At 32.6% G+C, this 19,271-nt stretch overlaps 1 protein-coding gene across 1 annotated transcript in view; it reads right to left on the reverse strand.

Moving 5' to 3' along the window:
* The window catches only part of TENM2 (teneurin transmembrane protein 2), a 2,693,686-nt gene that overhangs the window by 2,190,146 nt on the left and 484,269 nt on the right, over positions 1 to 19,271 (reverse strand). The gene's annotated exons all lie outside the window — the stretch shown is intronic.

Here is a 19,271-nt window from a genome sequence, read left to right on the forward strand (position 1 = left end):
TGATGAAGTGTAAATGGTATAATATAATCAAACACTATTTTTGTTCAATATTTGTCAAGAAAATGATCTTCAGACTAGAAAATGTAGAGCAATAATCGAAGCCCAATTAAATGAATAAAGTATTTTTAAAAGCCAATCCAAATGAGTTCAGATTCAAAGAGTTACATCCCAGGATCTTGAAACACCTTATAAATGTGATTGTTGGCAGATAGGCAATAAAAACATATTATATGAAGATTCTTTCTAAAACATGAAAAAAGTGGGATTAAATAAACTGTGGGCCAGAGAACTTGAAATCAACTCTGAAAATTTCAAAAAGCATGCTGTATGAGTATTTATAAAAGTAAGAAATAGTATCCAATACCAAAATGTCTGTATCATGAGTAGCTTACTATGATTTTTGGTAACAAAGCTATATGAATAGAAAATTATGTAAACATAATATACCTGGAATTGTGAAGGCATATAACAACACATTTCATTATATGTTTATAGGACATGATGAAGAGGCATGCTTTGATAGAGATATAATTTTTTTTATTAAAAATTGGTATGAAGACCCTATCTTGAAAAGTCCTGAGAAGAGGATAGGTGAGAACGCGGAGAAATCTCTAGTGGTATGGTGTGTAGCTCCACTTCTAAGTTTGTATGAACTTATTTATGCACCATTCAATATTTTCTGGATGAGCTGCATGAGGACATTAATCCAATGCTGATTATGATAAATTTGCATATGACCCTAATTTGGAATATTGACCCACAAAGTTATAAAATAACGAGAATGATAGACCAAACCTAATGATGATACTTAACTGGTAAATGTAATTCCTGCACTTTGATCTATCTAAAAAGCAACTGCAAAAGTAGAGACTAGAGGAAGCTTGGATTAATTTCAGTACGAGCATGTGCACACACACGTGAACATGTGTGCGCGCGCGCACACACACACACACATTAGTAGGAGCCATCTCTCTCTCTCTCTCTCTCTCTCTCTCTCTCTCTCTCTCTCTCTCTCTTTTCTTTTTTGCCTGCCCCAAATACCATTTACTCTTCATGTAACAACACTGGTTTCTATCAGGCAACTCGTTTGCTCAACTCCCAGGACAACATCCGACTCTGGTGTGACACCATTTTCCCACTGTAGGGTGTGGGAATGTGATTATCCAGAGAGAAATGTGCATCCCTGTAACCTCAGAGACTGGTTTAGATGTAGGAATGTAACACAAGATGGATGAATCGAAGTGTCTCTAAGGCTTTTGCTTGAACTACTGAGAAGATTATCTTTTTCCTGAGGATGCTCAGTTCTAGGACTATATGCCTAGGGTTTCTGGTAGCTGTCTTAGCAACCTATGGAAAAAAATTTTTTTTCTAAGAGTCAAGAAACGCAGAGAAAAGCCTAACTGAAAATTGGACAAACATGGATTCTTTTTTTTTTTTGATCATAGCAAATACTTTAACATTTTATTATTTTTTTTATTTTCCTCCCTTCTCCCTCCAATAACCACTCATCCATTGTCTATGTCCATGAGTCTGTTTGTCCTGTTCATTTGGTGCTTTAGATTATATCCCACATACAAGTGATATCATGTAATTTTCAACCTTTTCTGTCTGGCTTATTTCACTTAGTATGATTATGTCAAGCTCCATCCATGTTGTTGCAAATGGCAGTATTTCATCTCTTCTAATGGCTGAGTAATATTCCATTGTATATATGTACCACAGCTTCTTTAGCCAGTCATCTAAAGTAGGACATTTTGGTTGCTTTCATGTCTTGGCCACTGTGAACTGTCCTGGACGATGTTCATAATGCTGCTATGAACATCAGTATGCAAATATCTTTTTGGATATGAGGAAAAATATGGATTCTTGATGGCACTGTTCGAAGCCAGAATCTAGACATATCTAAAGCCATTCTTGGAGCATTATTTATAATTCTGAGTTACACATTCTAAATGCAAGCACAAAAACCTGAAGAATATATGAATTAAATTGTACTACAATTGGTTTAACTAGCTAAATGCTAAAATTTGCCTCCAAACCTTAAATATGGTTTTAAAAATTGTTAAAATGTATCATTACAAAATGTTCACTCAAATTCAGCTTCTATACTTCTAAATGGGAATTGTATTTGCGCTTGTATAAAATTCCGATGAGACTTAGTTCATTATTTTAAAAGATGCGATTCTCTCATTAAATAAACTATTATTGTGTTACAGCTACGTGTCAAGAATACCTTAATTGCATTAACGTGTAATTAAGAAATTATCGTAAGTGATAAAAATATTAAACATGTTGCCAAACTAAATTCAAGTTATTTTAAAGGGAAATTTCAGTAAGATTATTATATGCACATTTCGAACATAACTATTTATAAAAAATAGACAAAATGAAAGGGCAATAAAGTCACCTGAAACAATATATGCAATAAACAAAGTGTTATATGACTCATAAAGAATGCTTTCAAATCAAAAGAAAAAGATAGGTCAAAAAAAGAGAAAAAAATCCCCCAATTAAAATGGAAATAGATCAGGCATGAAAGTGAGCTACAGAAGCAATACAGTTATCCACTAAACTTATTAAAAAGTTAAACTACTTGAAAAAATTATTCAAATTAAAATAATGAGATTACTTTGTTTATTTGGCAAAGATCGTTAAATGTTACTATTTTGTTCCTACCAGTTGATGAGAGTATAAAGTTGGTAGAATAGTTTTTAAAAGAAAGAAGATAAACTTATCAAAAGCCCAAAATATATATTTTTTATTCAGTTCTAACACTAATCAGATTTAATCCTGAAGAATATCAGCAATATAGGAGAATGTTTGTTGCAGCTTTACAAGGCTGTTAAAGCACAGTGAACTATCCAGAGAAAGAAATGCTTTTAAATTAATTGCTTTTATTTATACTATTAGATGCTATAAACCACCACTAAAAGTTATATCCTCAAAAAATAAATACACATTGCATTGTTAAATATATATATACATATATATATATATATATTATGATTCCAAATTTTGTTAAAATTTCTCATTTTTAAACATTTTAAATGGCGGTAAATATACCTGAGCATATTTCTGAGTATGTTATATTCTTTTATAAATATTATTATATATTAAGAAAATGTCCAAATCCTAAGCATAGAGCTTGATTACATGTGATTTTAATTTCCGTCCTTATATTATTTTGCATTTTAAATACCTCTATGAACAAGCATAAATCCAACCATTACAAATAAAAAATTCTAAAGAAATGTGCATGTACTGTTGTCATACAATTTTTCTGAAATCCATTGTTGCTTATATGTTTTATTTCAGAAATAAAGTTACAACTTCAAAAATAAGGATACCGATCATTATATCCCATAGTTTAATGCAGAATATTTGTAATTTAAAAATCCCAGTTAAAAATATATTTTGCTTAAATTTTTTACTCATTGTGTGAAGGCTTAGGCTTAATACCATTTATTTATTATGCAAGGAAGGAAAGAAAGAAGGGAGGGAGAAAGAGAAAAAGGAAAGAAGAAAGGAAGGAAAGAAAAATGAAAACAAAGAAGATTAAACTTCTTTTCCTCTAATTCGATTTGAACTATGTCTCTTGCTGTAATAAACATTTATTCTCAATGCATATATTTTATAGATTCTACATGTTGACTCTGTTCATGTATGCCCATTTGAATGAAAAAAGAAGTTTTAAATGAATCACTATTACAAAATAGTTATGCAATTTATTTATATGCTCATCAATGATATCAAGTACTTAAAACTTATTTAGTATATCATAGAATCAAATGAGTTTAGACTAAATATTTGCCTGGCAGACACCTCCATAATGTCTAGTCCAGCCACACTAGTTCTACGTGATCTGAGTTTCCAGCACTTTTCACTCACAAAGACCTCTGCTTGCATAAATCATTCCTGGAATTATGGCACAGAGCACTGTCTCTTCCATCTTCCTAAATCATGGACATATTTGACTAGAAAGTTGCCGTTGTACTATACCTTTTCTCATAGTGCAGTGAAATATCAAGTTTTCATACGTTAGGAGGAAGGAGAAGGAAAAATCAAGAGATGTATTTATTTTCTTCATTGATATTTAACTATAAAATGTTCACATAGAAAGGAAAAAATCATTTAGTGTAGAAAAGCTGTCCCTAAGAAATACAGTGAAAGAAGCTTTACTGCAAAGGACATACCAAAATGTCAGCAAGCACAAACAAATATTCACGAAGCTCAAATTAGTAGGTCTGCCAGCTCTTTGGAATTGCCTTTACATTTTTTATCCCTAAAAGATGATCCTTCAGTTGAGATATTTTCTCTTATCCTTTAGAATGGCACTTCAGAGACATCAGAAAAGATTTTTTTTGGGGGGGTGGGGGCATGAGTGCATGCAAGAGAGGAGGTACTTGCTTAAAAAAAAAGCATCATTGTGTATAGAAGGATGTCTGATACTTAAATTATGAAGCAAATGAGAAAATTATGAACTATGAACTATTTTTATTATAAATAAATCATAAGGACCTTTTAGAAACTGAACCTGATTTAAGAAGATAAACGTGTTGTCACAGGCATTTTGAATGACATTATTAAATCTCGTAAACTAAAGATTAACTTTTCTTAGTATAAATTTGCTTGCATTTGAACAGCAAAGATTCCAAATAATCCCTCACATGGCTGGGTAGAAGTTGGCAGCTTGTATAAGCCTTTTACTCTTTCTTAATGTAAAAGTAAACTGAACTAGCTGTTATGTCTAAGAAAAGGGTAATCAAAAAAAATATCATTAAAGTGCATTTGAGATTAGCTGTTAGGTGAATGAGCTCATCTGATATCTTACACAAGTCACTGGATTTTGTTTTCCAGTGTATGCCAATTGACTCAACGGTCAGAGCAGACTGAATTGTATTTTCGTATGACTCTTCAACAGGCAGCCAAATAAATAGCTTTTCCCCCGCTGCATGGTTTGCTGTTTGCTTAAGCAAAAATCCAATTTCTGGAGAGGACTCCACAAGGGCTAAATTCCCTGCCATTTACAAGTGTCCCATTAGAGTAGCTTTCTATATGGAAATAACATTCCAAGACAAGGAGAGAAACGTTAGGTCTGAGGTCTGCTGTTCCTGATGTGTTTTATTATTTCTTTTTCATTTGAAGAGTAGAGCTGTTCTCCCAGGAGAAAGGAGAAGAGAAAGAGAGAGTCTTGTTTGAATATAAATGTCTCAAGAAACTGGAGCTTCTTTTAAAAGTGAAATCTCTCCTTTTTTTGGTATGCATCAAGGACAAGGGTAGAACTGACAGCTTCACATTCAGGCTGTCTCTCATTAAAAGATTTTTTAAATTAAGAATTCAAATGAAAAAAAAAAAACCCTCCAAGTGGAGCAGCATATATTAGAGATGGTGAGGCTTCGGTTTGATTACTGTTTTCCTTTAATACATCTGGAGCAAGGCTTGATTTGAAAACAGGCACGATTAGAATGAGACGACCTGTGTGTCTGGCTTATCAGATGCCAATAAAGGCCATGGCAGTTTTGCAATAGCTTTTCTCTAGTTGATGAGAAAAAATAAATGTTAACAAAGGTTTATAAATTTTCAAGCATCTTTTAACTAATGAAACTAGTGCTGCTGACAATAAAATGCTAATTAATTTTTAAAAATCAATAATTGGGATATAAGATTTCTATAATGGATTTGAATCTCTAATCTAATTTATGCCTGTTTTTTAAACAATAGGTTTATAATTCTTGCAAATAAACGGTCATGCACCTTCATATTAGCAGCTTTTATTTAAATTTTAAATTTAAAGAAATGAACACAGATTTAGTAATATGATGCAGTTATTAAAAAAAAAATTACCTAAAAGAAAAACAAAGTAATAAAATGTGTTCTAGAAAATGCAATTGTATTGCAAGTCTAGGTTGTTTAAATTAGATAAACAGCAATTGCATTAATTGTTACATATACTGTAAAAACTAAAATATAAACCAGTGTTTTCATGAAAGCTTCACTAAAAGAAAAGTTTAAAGTATCAGCATAAGGACAATGTGATTCTGTTTATCACATTCCCTTTTCACACAGCTCAAGGGTGGTTGAGTTTATTTATTCATGATCATTAGAGTTCTACTTTAATATTACTAAGTGCCATTAAAGAAAATGATAAGTAAAGTAAAGCCCCAGTACTACACAATATTTTGAAGATAAAGAGTCTGGAAGTTTTTTATTGTTGTTGTTGTTTTCCTGAATCCTGTTAATCTGGCTTCACTTTAAAAAGCAACATTATAGTAAAATATAACTTTAATGGGAACCTTTACTTAGTGTACAGAGTCTTCTACTTCTTTGAGTACTATGATTCCCACTTGGAAGAAAATGAAAACGACACAATTGAAGACAACTAAAAGAATGTTTCAAATAGATGGGTCTAGTGCTTTGACTTTCCCCAAATACTTAGACAAATCTAATTAAAGCAGGACTAATTGAAAGAATATGGAACAGAGGAGAAAACAGTAGACAAAGGTCAAATGGCACGATACTGAGTCTTTCTCTCATCCCTTCACCTTTGAGTTTTGTTATTTGTAAAACCAGAGAATGGTGTCTGTTTCTTTTTAAAGTTAATTTGACTTTCCAACTTGGTGATCTTGTATGACTTACATTGCTTTATATAAATTTCTTTTCTCATGTATTAAACTGTCCAGAATTTTATCAACTTTTCTGATTTATGCATGACATATAAGCAAGCCTGGCTTTGTCTTTAGTATCTTTTTCATCAAGATGTTGGTGTGAAGAAGACAGGAATTTGGTCAAGATAGGTTTGCTTTCACATTCCATCAAGTGGTTATTCAAGGTTAGAAACAGAACTCCATTTCGGAAATTTGCATTTTCTGGATGGTATAACAATTTTTCACAACAGCCAAACGTTTACTTATATTCCTTCACTTGCTGATGTATAGTTATAGTTTAGATGATGTACACATCATACACAGAATTATTCCACACTCTTAAATTATCATTCGAGCTGAGAGAACTATGTCATCCAGAGGCCAAGATAATATTTTCAGGTACTAAATGTGTTTATTAAAAAAAAAAAAAACACTTCATTCAAATTAGATTTAAAAAATGCTATTCAGAATTATTTGCAGGTGTCAGGAAAAGAAAAAAGTAAGTACCCTACACAATCATATTCTTTCCTGTCACTAGACTTAGATTTCATTTTTGAGAAGTATCTCTCATCATTGGACAACTACTGAGCTAGAAGTCTGTTGCTTTTTAATGGCATTTTAAGATGAAGCCATCAAGGTACATTTGGTTCTGGCCACTTAATGTTAAAAAGGGAAAAGAAAAATAACACTTATTTTGTTTCTTGATTCAAAATTTTACTTTAGTTAGGGGAGCTGACATATTCTGCAAAATAAGTTTTGATTCAATCATCTGAAGACTATTATGGTATCTTTGTTATCACTGATGGCTGGATTCACCCTTGACCCACAACACCCTTCAAACGAGAAACTCACAGGGCAGGCGATGGGAGGTTCGCACAGGAGCTGCCTCCTTGAGGCTGGCAGGTAAAATGAGAAAGTAGGATCCCGTGGACATTTTCATTTTGCAACATTCTGCCTGTTGCTGAGATCCTGGAAGCATTCTGATTGTCTCAGGAGGTGAGGAGAGAGCTAAATAAATCCAAGTTGGATTTCTGCTCTCCTTCCAGTAAGAAAAAAGAGAAAATATCATTCATGTGAATCATGGATGATCCATACCAGCTCCTCCATATTCAATTTAAAAAAGAAAATTAGAGCACTAATAAAAGTCATATAAATATATACTTTTTACCTACTGTATATAATATTCAGTATATTATTTCCATTATTTTTTATTCCATCATTTATATTTTGTGTCCAGTGACCTTAAGGCTATATTTTCTTAAATATCTCAAAAATATTTGAAGTTTATGGAATTTATGTTAACAGGCTTCAGAACTTTTAAATTCTATTGAATCAAATTATAACGTTATAATAAAATCCATAATATTAAAACCCTTTAAGGATTATCAATGTGAATGACATGTACATATGTGGGTAACTTTTCATTATAAGTGCACCTTTTTTGATTCAAGAAATTCTTAGAATTGAGCTATGCAGGTAAATGAACACTGTCCATGTGCGTCTACACAATATTTGTGTGTATCTGCTGGGTCTATGTCTCCCTTACCTAGGGTTGTTTATTCCCTACACCCTTGTCCCACTTCCTGTTACCTACATCCATTGCCCCTGAGTCTCCTACTTTGATTCTGACCCTAGGACTCCTGCCAAATGAACAGCAGCACTCTTCTTCCTTACCAGCCTCAGCCACAGGCCATGGGACTGAAGGTGACCACCTCATTCAAAATGGACCAGAGTCTCTCGGCCTAGTATTTAAGGTTAGAATTGAGGGATTCTAGGTAGTGATGGACCTGTATGTTTCCCTAAAAACTAGGGCACCAAAGCAGAGAAAGTCAGTGTGCAGAGACGGAAGTCAGCACATGTCCACAGGGAAGTAGTGAGAGAAGAGCATAAAGCACCAGACAGAGAGAGACACCTTTCTGCCACTCCTGGTTTTTGTTTATTCCTTTTTGGAGAAAAAAATTAAAAACCTGTCCTTCCATACCTTTGATTGAGATGGTCTGTATTCACCTAGTAAATTCTGCTTTTTTTTTAAAAATTTTATCACCAGCTAATTTGATCATGTTACTTGTAACCAAAAAAATCTTATCTAATACAGCACAAGAGAAAAACATATTAAAATCTACCCCCAAGAAAGGAGATAACAGGCAAGATAATTACCCAAAGAAAGTTTTAAAAGAAGAATGGACACTGGAAAATATAGTGCATTTTATTGGACTGTCAATTAATTCTTAATTAAACATCATTTGTATTAGAAACCTCAAGGGCTATTCTGAGCCAAATCCAAGTTTATCCATACCGCTTCTGAACTTAGCCTTTTAAGCAAATGGTTTGGATTCTTACTTCTGAGACTTTAATTTAGAATCAGATTCCTACTTTCATATTCATACTTAGAAACTTTGAAATAACTCAAAATAGATGTATTAAAAAGTGTGTTCTGATATAGTACATGTCATCATGGAGTTCTGGATTTTCTGCTTAAGGCAGGAATAATAAATACAGAATTGCATTAATCTAGTTCAAAGAACTTTCTGCAGCATCTACTTCTAACAATTATACTTTATACCAAAGTCAAATTTAAATATTTTTTTTTAAATTAAGAAGCATAAGAGACAATTCCGAACAGATTCAGATGATAAAATAATAGTTTTTTTTTAGAGGAAAATTTAATTTTTAAAATAAGAACTAAGACAGAAACAAACTCAATTATTATATTTCAAATCCTTTAGACAAACAGGTTTCAGAAACATCATCTTCAGTCATCAACAAAAATGTATATTGCCATTAACCTAACAAAGAGGTCAATTTTCTGTTAGTAGTAAGTACAATGTCAATTTTAAATAATTATGTTAGCAATGTGATTTATATGAACATATGTATATCACTATTTGCAGATACATATATCATTCTTTGATGTTTTTGATAAAGTGCAAACTTTGAATTAGTACTGTCAAGAGTATTGATAAATGTGCAGAATTTGCTTTGTGACTTATTTTAAGAATAAATGTTGCCTCCATGTAAATTATTCTTAGTTCTTTCCCTGCCTGTCAATGCAGTGAATATTTTAGTAATGTATTCAAAAATTGATATTTCAAGTGCCATTAAAGAATCTGATCAACAATTTGCAATGGCAAATCTAGAAATTCACACTTAAAAAAGTAGAAATTCTCAGTTCCTTCACCCTCCTTCCCCACATTCTTCATCTCTTCAGATTCACAGGTGTAACTGATTTAGTTTCCATGTTAAGCTTTGCAACTTCTACCAAAAATTACTGGAGTGTATAAATTTTATTTCATGTTTTATTGTGTGATTAACTAAAATCTCTTAGACACACTTACAGCATAAAATTTAAAACATGACTAATAGGTAATTGCCTATCATTTTATAATTTTATTGAAATTGGTTAGATGAGGCAAATGCATTATAGAAAATATTTCATGTGTAACAAAAATAACTGATGCTTATAAAGAGCTTACTATACGTTAGGTACTACACTTTGCATGTATTATCTAATTAATAGCTTTAAAATCTACGAGTTTTGGTATTATTCCTATTTTAAAGAGGAAAAAATTGAATTACAGGGAGGATACGTATCACACCTAAGGTGACAAGTAAGTCTGTAGAGATGTGATTTGGTCTCAGGATGTGTGGCTCTTTATTTAATCTTTTAGCCACTGAACCGGACCATCTCTTCTCTTCTCTTCCTCTTCTCTTCTTCCTCTTCCCCTTTCCCTTCCCCTCCCCTCCTCTTCGTACTCCTCCTCCTCCTCCTCTTTCTTCTTCTCCTCTCTCTCTCTCTCTCTCTGTCTCTCTTGCGTGTGTGTGCGTGCATGCGTGCGCACACACACACACAGAGAAAGGAAATACAAAGAGGGCTCATACTGATGGCAAAGGATATGCTGAGTAATTTATTATTTAATTTGGAAAAAAAAATCTTACAGATAATAAAAAAGGCAATTCAGGGAGGTTACTTAACTTATCCAAGGACACATATATTTGGTTTTTCCTCCGATTAAAGTGTCTCTTGTTATCAGTGGGATGCTTTTGTTTTGCAGCTACTAAAAGAAAGCCAAACACAAACTGGCTTCAACAATGCAGCAGTCACTCTGATATATCACCCAGAGAGAAGGACTTTGTTTCTCCATTGCTAGGGATGCGTTGGGAAGGGGAGATTTCCTGCCTGACAGAGCTGCTGTGCTCAAGGTCACACCACCTTCCAGAACCTCCACATCGCTTGGCTCAGAGTTAGAAATACTCTGCCCCTTTCCCTAACTCAGGACTGCTCTGGAGGAATAGCCCTGGTTCAGAGTAGTCAGCAATTAGCATTGTAGTCTAATTTCTTCCGCTGCCTCATCCTGTTTCCCTCCTTCCCATCACAGGTGAAGTTCCAATAGTAGTCCCTAATAAGTTTCTTTCAGGTTAATCTTCATTTAAAAGTTTGCTTCCCAGAAAACTCAACATCCAACACATAATATAGGAATGAATTTATTGGCTCACACAACTGGAAGTCTAGAGGTAAGTTTGTCTTTAAATTTCATTTGATCAAGAGGCTAGAATTAATTTTTTTCTGTTTTCCCTTCTGCCTATCAGTGTTAGCATCATTCCATGGCTGATTTCTTGCAATGGTGAAAAAATCATTACAGTAATTCCACATTTGCCTATCACCCCCTCCATAAGGAGATTCTAAATGACGTTGCATTCACTGTGATTGCAAGGTTTAACTCACAAGACAGATGTTTGTAAAGTGCTAACTGGCTTAAATGTATAAATTACAAACCCAGAAGCCTGAGGTCTAGAGTCACCCTCCACTGGGTTGTTTGGAAGAAGGAGTTCACTGGCCAAAGTATAATCCAGTTACTGTCAGAAAGAGAGGATGAGCAGGTGTTGAATGTTGGGTAATTAATAAAACAGCATCTATAATACTAGATAAAGGGGAGAAGAGAAACAAAACAGTCCTCTCTTTTTGCATTTAGTTCCCACCACTTTTTCTTTCAAGTGAAGCTTATCTCCCTCAATTTTTTACTAGATAACTCAGAAGAATCTGTAGCTTAAAATTCATCTCCTTGAGAGTTGCCTTCTCTGTCCCATCAAAGACAAGTTTAGAGGTTTCTCTAAATATTCCCACAGAGTAATGTGCTGACTCTCTCACATTTTATTTAATCATTTGTTTAATGATGGATAACTGATTCCTTGAGGGCAGATCCTACATTTTATTCATCACTGTATCCTCCCACTGGTAACAGAGATCCCGATGAGCGAAATGCATTCTATTGTTTTGTAATAAATGAGTACTTAATCGAAATGCTAGCTTTTCCTGGACACATGCCCAAGAGGTTTTTAATAATGATGAAGGATCGATAATTCTAACTTCTCTGCTGATGAGCATGCTAATGAAAGATAAAGTAATATGCTGAGAGGAAGAAAACAAGGACCATTCTACCTCGCTAGATTGTAACTTCTTAGAGAACAGGAAACGTTGTATTAGCACAAGTAAAAGTTGGCTGTTGAGTACATACATGCACATTAAATGTGCATTCACAAATCAGAAGAGAGCCAGGCTTATTCACAATGTTGTCTGAAATGCTGGTGGACATTAAAAATGAAAAAGTGACAAACAAAACACTTTGAGGAAAGCATTTTACAGAGGAGAAGGTGAGTATTGATCACTATTTTTAAGATGCTAAAGGAATCTGAGATCGTCGAATAAGGTAAAAAATCTCAAAGAGGGAGGCTTTGCTTTTTGAGAAAGGTACATCATGAGTTTGTTTTTGAACATGTGGAATTTGGGAACCTGAAAAGGATTTATGAACAAATGTAGGAAGCAAGAAGAACCACCAGTTTGTGATAGTGGATACTACCATTAAAAAAAAAAGTATTTTGTCTGTAGAGATATTTCTTCAAGAATTTTGTTTGTAATTAAAGCTAGTGGTCTTCTTAGAAGATCATGCATGCTCAGTCCTTGATTATTTCACTTCAATCTATTTCTAGAAACCCTGCGGCTAAGTGAAAAAGCCATGACATGAAAAACATATTTTCATTTAATGAGAAAAATATGATATAGTCCAAACTAACCCAAGACTCACAATTTTATAGGCAGAAAATTACATTTATAAATAGTAATCTTATACAAGTGATAAGTAACAAGTTGAAAATAAAACACAGTAGTTTGTATATAACATGTCATATAATGAATACATCTTATACTTGCATAAGCAGGACATGTAATACAGTCTTCGGTGACTAGCAGAGAATGTATGTAAGGGAGCCATTATTTGGAAAGTACATTCACTCATTATGATACATTTTCTTCACCAATTTTACTGACTTTAGAGACTTACAGTTATCTCGCATTCAACTTAGACTTACACATAAAGTTAAAGCACTTTTGAAGCCAAGTTAGGACAAATATAAGGGCACTTCGAGACGAGTAGAAATAACACATATGGAGAACAGGCAAATATTTATAGATAATCCTACCTCTACATCCTTTTCACCTATCGTATATCAAGAAAAACACATTGGAATTGCTGAATATTGAATGGAGCCCAATTCAATTTTGTTCCATATGACACGCTGTGAATATAAACCATCATGTCATGAAAATTGATGAGTGTTTCATTGCCTGAAATTGTCATGTGAAAATATTACTTCTTATAGTGTATTTAGTATGTTTAGGGATGAAAGATTCATTACACTGGAAAAAGAAGCCATTCTCAATAAATGATTTAACTTCTCAAGAGCTGCTATGTTGAAAAATAATTAACCAAGGAGTAGTTGTACAAAATAAATCTCTACATGTTTGATTATATATCCTAACATATTAGAATTTAATATATTAAAAAATATTGCTCTGATCATCCTAGAGTGATTTTATTCTCATTAAATTTTTATTTTTCTGAAAAATAATCGTAAATATGAAACCTGGTTTTATGTATAATAGTCACCCACTCACTCAGAATTTCATTATTGAAACAACAATGAATGAAATTCATTGTATGGCTACAAGTGTCCAAGCATTGTATTATGAGATAATGTGATTATAACAAACTTCAAAAAACTAAACTAAAGCCCAGTTTCACCTCAAGTTCATATGACCTTTTCTGAAATCCTATAACTTTTTAGTATAATTTAAAATACAACACATACATAGAAAACATACACAAAAATCACAGGATTATAGCACAATAAATTTTTACAAAATAAAGAAAGTCTAACCAGCACCCAAATCAAAAAAAAATAATATCACTAGAATTCCAGAAGTGTGTTCACATCCCTTTACTAACTGCTTTCTTGAAGTCTAACCACCATTTTGACTTCTATATTACAGATGGTTTGGTCTCCATATAAGTGTATTTATATACTTTTTGTAAGAAGTATATATCTTCTTTTATGCAGTAGTATGTTTGTAAAATCATCCATATTTTTATGCATTCTAAGAATTGATTAGGTATCACTATTGTATTGGTATTTCCACTGCAGTAATACAAAATTTATTTTTACATGGTACTGTAATTTTTTTTCCAGTTTTGGGCTACTATGAATACATGTTCTATTAATATTCATGTGCCAGTTCTGCATTCATGCACAATTCATGTTGATGTGTCTTCATTTATTTTAGATACATAAGAGGTGGAATGGCTGAGTTAAATGATAAACATGTATTTAGATTAATGAGAAAAGGAAAAGCTTTCCAAGGAGTTTGTACCGTGTAGCATTTTCACTGGCATATCATTTAAAATTTTCCCCAGATTCTGCAGAGGGCTGAGTGGAGGCCTGGCATCACCTTATCACCCTCTTGGGGGATTGGGCCTAGCACTGGCGGGCTGGGATTGGCCCCCTTTGGGCTTTCTCATTTCCAGCCAGTGATCCAGGAGGACCCCCTGGAGGGTTTCTTTCCTTCACTCCTGTTTAGCTTCAATGGCCAGACACAGAAGTTTTGTGAGTGCCTAGCAGCTACTGGCGTAAAGAGAATGTACTCTACTTAAAATATAAGTAATAAAATAAATAATTTCCACCAATTTTATTCTTTAACATCTTCTCCAACACTTGGTATGGTCAGTTTCTAATATTTTTTCTGGCTTTTTAAATTGGAATTTTAGAACATGAATTTTATCCTTTCTTCTTTTCTAATAACACTTAAAGCAATAAATACATTTTTCTCTAAACACTGCTTTTGCTGCATTCCACAAATTTTGATATATTTTTAATTCATATTATCTATTTCTGATTTTTCAGTGACTCAACAGTAATTTAGAAAAGTTAGAAATGTGTAGTTTAACTTCTAAATTTTAAGGAATTTTTCAAATATTGTTCCTATTTTGATTTTTAATACAATACAATTTTGATCAGAGGACATACTTTGGATGAAAGCCTATAAAATTTATTGAAGCAGGTTGCATAGCATATAATTTGGTCTATTTCGTGAAAATATAAAGTGTACTTAATATTGTACATTGATACTGATTGGACTCATCTATAAATGCCATTAGCTCAAGTTGGTTGACAATCTATTAAGTTGTTCATTTATCCTTACTAAGTTTTTGTCATCTTGCTTTATCCATTTCTGTTAGAGAGAGGTTAAGTGTACAAATTTGAATGTGGATTTGTCCTTAGGTGATTCATTGTTAACTATCTTCAAATTTATGGGTAAGTTTATCAAATGAAATAAAAACTAGTGGTGCATATGTCTGTAATGCCTGCATGGTACCTAGCAAAGTCTGAGTCATTGATACTCATTGGCTGAGTGATAGAAATAAGGTCAAGAACACACACTATTGGAATAACATCCATTTCTATTACTAATGAATTTTTTCTTATCCCAAGTTCCAAAGCCTGTTCGGCAAGGGAGATCTGAATAGGAGACGGGGTACTAATATAACCCAATCCCTTCATTTTACACAGGAGAAAACTTAGTGTCCAAGAGAGAGTAAAAAATGTGAAAAAAGGAACTTTGGGGTGAGATTAGTCTAAGACTGAATATTGATTCTACTACTTAATTGCTATAATACATGAGACGAGTTAATTAATATCTTTGAAGTTCAATTTTTTATCTCTAAAATGTATATAACACTGTTAAACTTACAGAATTATTATCAAGAATAATACTCAAATACTTCCAATTCACCTGAAACAAATTTCAATTAATTAAAAAAAAATTTCTTTCCATTTTATTTGCCCAAAGATGTATTATAAGTAATTAACGGGTCTACAATCAGATACAATTTTCTTTATGTACACATACTATATCTCAAGGTGGATCAATATATATCCCTAGTTAGCAACTCATCTACAGAGAACGTTGACAAGTTATTTACTTATTATTCTGTATGCGTGTGACCAAAAAAATATGACATTATATGGTGAAACTGCAAAAAGTTTGGTGGAAGGAAAATTTCAAGTACTTTTCAAAGGAATTGCTGCTACTTTTATAATATATTTTTCTTGTCTGATTAATGAGAAACTTTTGAGACAATTTAATCTATCCAGGGATGTGAATGCTAGTTTCTATTTTTCAAGCTTGATTACAGAAGAACTTCTAAAGCAGTTTAATATGTTCAGGGATGCTAAACAAATATGCCAACATTCATTTTGCATTTATGTTTGCATCAGTTAAAGGAAGAAATGTAGAAATAAACAGAATTTAGAATTTGTTCTCCTTTTTTTAAGAACTAAGATACTTCAGCACGTTTCATTTTTTATATTCAAACTCTTAACTGAGATAAATGTATTTCAGATTGAAGTTTTTAGTAAATTTACCAAGAGTTTATGGGTTGGAACTTTGCCACAAAGTGATCTATAACCTTATAGCTCACTATTATGCAAATACAAATTTGCCAAGAAGACATATGTTCTAAGATTTTCTCTAAGGACAATCATGTATTTCAAATTTTGAATACAAAATTATGTTTGACATTTAATTTAAACCTGGCTTACCCTTACAAATAAATAATATAAAATCTGTCCTGTAGCACTTTGGTTGAGGCAAGTGGTTCTCATTCTCCCCCCCCCCCCCCGCCAGATTTAGTCCTTTATATCTGCAGTGCATATCACATATGATGCACATACACATATATATGCATGTCTTCCTTTAGGTAGACACACATACACACATAATTTGGAAGCTCCTCTTAAGACAAGCATAAAACATTGTCTCCATAAAAACATATTAAATATATATATATATATATTTTTTTACATCAGTAAACATTTCCAAATTGTTGAAATTCATACATCCAATCACCGATAATTCTACAAAAAAGCTGACAAGTTCATATGCATTCAAACATATTTTATAAAGGATTAATACTATAAAATGACAGATGAAATGTAATTGAGATTAGATATGAGTAATTAATCTGGGAAAAGTCAGTTTGGGGAAAACATTTCCTTTTGGTCTTCTTAAATTTAGCAAATAGGGGTCAGTTCCACAGCTCTAGTATACAACATTTTTTATCACTCTGAGCTACTGAGCTACTCTGATGCAGATATGGCCCACTGTTAAATCTCAATGGTGTCAAATCAAGCTGAACAATAGTTTAATATCTGAAAATATGCTCAACACTATGGACTATTTACAGTTTTTCTAACAATCAAATAAAAGCCTGGCAAACCTCATTTTGGTGTGCTAGGTAAATCAGCACACACATTAAGCAAGATGTATTACTTACAACTTATTGAAAATTTGCAATTTGTTCTGCATTGTGTTCGGATTTTCACTATCAGATTAAATTGCATAATGAATCACCTCCAAAGAATCTATTAGTCTGTAATATAGAGTAATAAAATGTACAATATATGAAGTAAAAAATCTCATATTTTAACCTTGCGCTAAGTAAAAATAGCAGGTAAAATGAACTTTTATTTATGAAAGTTTTAATGTGTTAGAAGGAAATTTAGGCATATTGTAAAGTTTCATTTAGTCTCTAGACTCTCTCTGCCACATACAAAGTAAACTTCACTGTAGTACCAACTCACTTGGATTTTCACTCATTGAGATAGTTGAAGTTTAGCACTTTGCGAGGGCATGACTTTTGGTATAATTTAAATGATTTCAAAAGTCAATTCAAAAATATATTTTATACTTGACACCACTATAACTGACATTACCAACACCCCTCACTATGTCATAGGTTGTTTACCTATCTATTTACTCATACTTCCAACCACACAACTGTCATTCATTCAACCATTTAGATATACACATTTGTGCACCCCCAAAATTTATCCATGCACATATCACTTTTTCTTAAATTTAGAAAATGTCATGAAGCATGATAATATGATGAGGGATATAGAACCTAAAAAAAAAATCCAAAGTTCCTGTCATCAGAGAATTTAAAGTCTAGAGGAATAGGAGAAAATTTAGGTATCAAATGAAAACTTGTAATGTCTTATGTTCAGTGAAATGAGACATGTAGGCACTGAGATCCTGGTACAAGAGGTGGTCTGAAGGATGTAGGTAGAACCACTTGAGGAAGGGATGTCTAAACTAAAACAAGATGGTTGGATAGAAATCAATATCAAGGGCAGCAGGTGGATAGGAAGTAAAGAGGAGAAAGACAATAAAGATTTTTTATAACAAGTGATCTATAATAACCACTATCAATACTAACTGAAGTTTTCTATATACCTGATCTATTATACAAATTGTATCCCTTAATGAATGAATTATGCCAATGAATAACTAAAAGGAATTATGGCAATATTTACTTTTATAGATGAAAGTACAGGTGCAGAGAAGTTATGTGATTATGTTTCCAAGATCATAAAGCTAATGCAGAATTCAAAACCACAGATAACACTAAAGCCCATACTCTTTACCACTGACCTCTGGTAAAAGAATCACAATATTAAGCTACTCTGAACACACAAGCCCAATATGTCCTTGGCTTCTGATTTGATCATCTGGCTGGGTTATATGCTGATCCATGTGTGGATGTAAAATTTAACAGCCTTCCACTGAGCAATGTGGCACCAAGGTTAATCAACCAAGTATACACCATGAAAGATTTGCAAAATTTCTCTCTCCCTCTCTCATACATGTATTAATCTCTTTCTCTCTCACACACGTAACATATCCAGAATAGATTAAAAAAAAACTCTTAAAATTCAAAAGAAAAAATACAACTGATTTAATAAAAATATAAAAATGTATATGAACAAGACATTTATAAAAAGATAAATTCAAATGGCTAATGAGTAACATGAAAAATGCAAATTAAAACAATGAACTATCTGAAAGAGTGAAAATAGCTAATGCTGCCAAATATATAAACAAATAAATGTTCATGTATTGGAAACCAATTTTGAAATATCTACAAATATTTTAAAAGCATATTCCCTTTTACTCATCAATTCTGCTTGCAGATTTCTGATAGATGTATATTTATACTTTAGGCAGGTCCAAAGATGTTCACTGTTCTTATTATTTATACATTACAAGGACGTGTTCTAAATTCCATGAATAAAATCATGATTTAATAAACTGTTGTCTGTAATGCAGGATAATAGTCATAGGTTTGAAATATATGTATTTATATATTCTATCTATTTATCCATCTACCTATCTTTGGAATTTCTCCACGAGATAATTTAAACTGAAAAAAAAAAAACTATGCAAAACCATTTTTC

This window comes from Rousettus aegyptiacus, unplaced genomic scaffold, assembly GCF_014176215.1.
Source record: "Rousettus aegyptiacus isolate mRouAeg1 unplaced genomic scaffold, mRouAeg1.p scaffold_m13_p_7, whole genome shotgun sequence".
Classification (NCBI taxonomy): Eukaryota; Metazoa; Chordata; class Mammalia; order Chiroptera; family Pteropodidae; genus Rousettus; species Rousettus aegyptiacus.